Source organism: Etheostoma spectabile, chromosome 20, assembly GCF_008692095.1.
Source record: "Etheostoma spectabile isolate EspeVRDwgs_2016 chromosome 20, UIUC_Espe_1.0, whole genome shotgun sequence".
In the NCBI taxonomy this organism is placed as follows: domain Eukaryota; kingdom Metazoa; phylum Chordata; class Actinopteri; order Perciformes; family Percidae; genus Etheostoma; species Etheostoma spectabile.
In genome coordinates, this window is record NC_045752.1 from 19372361 (window position 1) to 19376972 (window position 4612).

Consider the following 4612-nt stretch of genomic DNA (forward strand, 5'->3'; position numbering starts at 1 on the left):
ATATTAATGTAAAAAAAAACTCATAAAGTGAAATTTCCATGCCATGGGACCTTTAAGCCTCGTCAGGTCTACTGCAGGATTAAATGTTATCAGTCTAATTTTCTCACATTAGCCAGTACAAAATAAGTCATCATTAGAGAGCGGTAACACCACGTCTGTTGTAGTAAAACCACTCCAAAGCATTCACAGCTGCTGCTTGCTGCTATTAACATGAATAAAATGACTACTTATAGACAAAACTATCAGATCCATTAATCCTATATATATAATCTTATTAGTTGGCTGTCAGTGTAATGCACAGCTAGATGTTGATGGGACTGAAGGCAACGTGTGCATTTCCATTAACAGCTGATGAGCTGCTTATTGCTTGTGTGCCGATGCTTTTGATTGATTTTGGCAGCGGCGAGCTTTCTAGAGTCTCAGGGACGCTGTTCTCTATCAGAAGATGTGCCATCAAAGCACACAGCACTAATAGAGTTAATGCAACGATCCGCTCAAATATCTCCAACCAAGTACACTGCGACACAGAGCAATTCGTTGTGGTTGCCATGACAATAAAATACTTTTTCTAATCAGCAAAATAAAAACTAAAACTGTTCCGCTAAAGTTCAGCTGCAAACTATGGTATGGTTACTTCCATGTTACTCAGAACCATTTGAGAATGCGTCATTGTAAACTGTTTGGAAAAGGAAAGGCACCTTCAAAAAAATACCTGTCAGGTGATTGGATGAACCATCTGTCCGTCCAACCCACTATGATCCCCTACTCGTCGCGTACTGATGCACCGGGCATAGCAGCAGCTCAACCGTGGTGCTGTAAGATGACGTCGTTTTAATAGCGACAAGAGTATCGAGTAGTATGAAAGGTTGGTTGGGGTGGTGGATAGGTCAAACAACACAGGACTTTCACACAGGAGACCGGGGTCGTCCCAGGTTAAGGTACCGTGTCACTGAAACACACAATTTGTAACCCCACCCACGATCTTTTCCTAGACTTGTCAGTTAACGTACACGTTGAACAGTGATGCCAAATTGTTACCGACACAGACCAAGAATCCCAACCAAGCGTGGCAAAATGACGCCAAAGGCACCTAACCGCGCTGAAAAATGACGCCATGGGTTAGTGAGAATGGCTTGGTCTATCACGTCTTTTCACTGTTGTCACACACACCTATACCACATCAATTGCTGCTGGTAGCTCTAAACCTCTTGTATTCGCAGGGTTCACTAGGATGGTCATTGTTTGACACACAAGACAAATAATCTCTACACATGAATGCATGCCGTTGTCCTTTTTGCAGAGAGCAATGTGCATCACCAAGGCAGAAACGATGCCACAGCCGATCAGTTTCCATGCTGAGAGAAGTGGCCGGATATCAGCGAGCAAGCAGCAAAACCTCATGTGGCATCACTGTCGCTTTAAACTCACCGGCTGCTCTTGCCTCTGACAGCACAGCATGTCTGATGACTAAGGCCAGTACCGGCCTGACAATGATCTCAAATCTCCCTGTAATCTGAACACTAACTGCCAAGTTCAGTAGATCTCCACGAGCATGCAGGCCCCGTCTCTCGGGTTCACGTCAGTGTCAGGGTCAAGGTTGATTTGTCACGCTGTGACATTAGAAATGTCCTCAGGGGAATCTGAAGGAGGCCGCTTCTACCACCTGGCCCTTTTGTCCATATGTAAACAAGTAGAAAGCTAACACTCACAGGGTTAAAGCCAAGATGGTCCATCTGTCGAAGCAAGGCTTTGGTCCAGAACAATAAACTACTGGACAGATGGCAATGAAATCGGGTATGGATATTCATGGCCCCCAGAAAATGAATCCTAATCATTCTAATGTCACTTTGAGCTTTGGTCAAGTGCTAGAGTCAACTACTTCTCCTCATGTTTGTCTCAGAAGATATGAAGCAAAACACATAATTTGGTTGAAGTGGAAAGTAAAATAGCCGCCATGAGGCATTTTTGCAATGACTCCATTTCTAAAAATGTGTCGCACCCCAAACTGTACAAATGTACCAAATGTCATGCTTTTGTGAAAAAGTGAACATAATAATCACACATCACTAGTGTTTGGTACCTTTCACATCTGAACCAATACTAGTCCCGATACCGGTACCTGAAATTCGGTCCCCAACAATACTTTTTTTGGTACTTTCCCTCTGTAATTACAAAAGAAATACACAAACCTATTTACTTAGAATATTTTTTATTTAGAATAGTTTACCCTGACATAAATTAATCAAAAATAAAAATAAACCCTTCATCTCTCCACCCAAACTCATCCCTACAACCTATTAAATTGAATAATTATTAGTTTCTTCCTTACTGTAACTTTTATTCTTGTATTTCTATATTATTATAGTTTAGCCCGTTTTATTTTCTTTATGACCATTTTTAATTGCTCTTTAACGTTTCATGTAAAGCACTTTGAAGGCCCTTGTTGTTGAAAGGTGCTGTAGAAATAAAGCTATTATTTACATAATATAGTATATAGTATAGTATATTTACATTTATTTAGAAATAAAGCTGCCTTGCCTTACAACCTGAGCCTGTCAGTCAGTCCCCAGGGCATAGAAACCCCCGTTGTGCTTGCTCGTCTCAGAGGAAGTGTAAGCACCACGACTGTTTTCTCCTCGCCGTTAATATCATGTCACAGTGAATGGTGTCTGCGTGAAGTTTTGAAAAACCGTAACCAAACTGGAAACCACTTCATCGGCATCGCCGTGACTCACCGTGACTTCAACACAACCGATGTAGATTGTTCCAGCCGCACCTCTGTCTGTCTGTCTGTCTGTCTGTGTGTGTCTGTGTGTGTCTGTGTGTGTGTGGGGCCTCTGCTCTCTGTCAATATGCAGAGAGGACAGATAATCTTGCGCTTAGTCTCAGGTATCGAAATTTGGCAATGTTTGATTTTACGTGTACCAATTCTCTGTCGTAGCAACGTGATTCGGTTGGTACCGGTAAAGGTACCGGGCTCGGTACCCAAGCCTACATATCACCTGGACTATTTGCATTTGAATACAATTTGCTTTGAATATTTAGGGTCTCCAGAGGATGGATTATCTTGTTGTCAGTGACACCCTCCCCTGTTCCTTATAGCCACAATCATCTCTAATGCCACATTTTCTACGTGCACTCAAGAATTATCTGTGTCTTGCCATGAAACTGAAGTCACTCATGCTCCCGGAGGATGAACTCTACCATTTTAAAACACACTCCATGAGCTGTTCGCTATTTCCACCGTCAGGCCAAACATTCCAACTTCATATTATAATCTAACAGTCAGATTGCCATGAACTTTACAGAGCACATTCATAAACCCCTTCAAATTATATTGAACTTGTGGCCTTTCCTTTAGGGACATCCTCACTACCACAGTTATATACCTTGCAATGCAATTATTGCTGCAGTCTCTAGGGGCGTCTTTTAGGTCTTAACTCTTGTGTTGTCCTTCGTGTCACGGGGACTTGTTTGGTTTATTTAATGCATTTGAGTGCAGGACCCCAAAGGTCCCGAGTTAAAAAATATGGTTTAAGACATATGTTGGAGCGACTACAACACTTTGATTGTTTTGTTTAGACAGTATACCACGTTGGTTATGTTAATTAGTTTGCAGTTTTATGTTTGAGCACTGGGTGGAGCAGTGCCTGGGAAGGCGTAAAGGTAATCAGCCTCAGGTATACAGGTGTGTGGAGAAACGGGGGTCAGTCAGGTCAGTTGTGTCATGGTTTGAATTGTTTGACAGGGAAGTTTCAGTTGTTGTGCGTACAACCGGATGCATTAAGTGACGTAAATTTGCATACAATTTTAACTTCTACTTTTCTTTTGCCTTTGCCATAAACTCCAAACACTCATCTCTCTTGGCAACAACAATGCCCTGCTTATTGCCATAAAACTTGTCGAGATCTCTTGCCATAGTAAACCCACTGGCACGCTATGTAGAATGCAGTTCTAAGGCTGCCAGAGGTTGTCACTTACAGTAAATGGTCATAATGTCTTTTTCTGCTCACTGTAATTTGATTAATGTCTGAAGACTAATGTGCTGTTGATTTATTAAGCAAGTCACATGCATGATTTGGAGTTGTGACAAATTGCAAAAGCATCATTGAAAACTAAATTGACAGAGAATTGATGTAAACTGCTGAATGTTTTATCAAGTGTATGAAGTGTGTGTTTTAGCCAACAGTGTTTATTAAAAAAATAAACTTCCAGAACTTCCCTGGATAAATAACATACTGTGAGTTTGGGTGGGAAAGGCTCTCTGAAGGGAAACAAGTGATACTGTAACGGTGCAATGAGATACACTGAGACTGATGTTGACGGGGAAGTTGTGGTACGTCTTGGGAGGTGAGAGTTGACTGAGAAATGGTGTCATGAAGCTGCAAATAAGGCGCCAGACAGCAGAAACTTAGGAGACCAGCAGTGAACAAGGGACCAGAGGCCAGCACAATTTGTCATGTGATCTTTGCATTGCATTTCACGTACATACACCCCCGGAAATGATCTATCTATCTATCAGTTATGATAACTTTCAGAGCCCGACTGATACTGATACGAATATTTGGTTATTTAAAAATCTGACAAACATAAACAGATTTCCCTAACATTA

The 4612-nt window shown here is 41.6% G+C and overlaps 1 protein-coding gene across 1 annotated transcript in view; it reads right to left on the bottom strand.

Moving 5' to 3' along the window:
- Positions 1-4612, bottom strand: part of gabrb1 (gamma-aminobutyric acid type A receptor subunit beta1) — a 60397-nt gene that overhangs the window by 48454 nt on the left and 7331 nt on the right. The gene's annotated exons all lie outside the window — the stretch shown is intronic.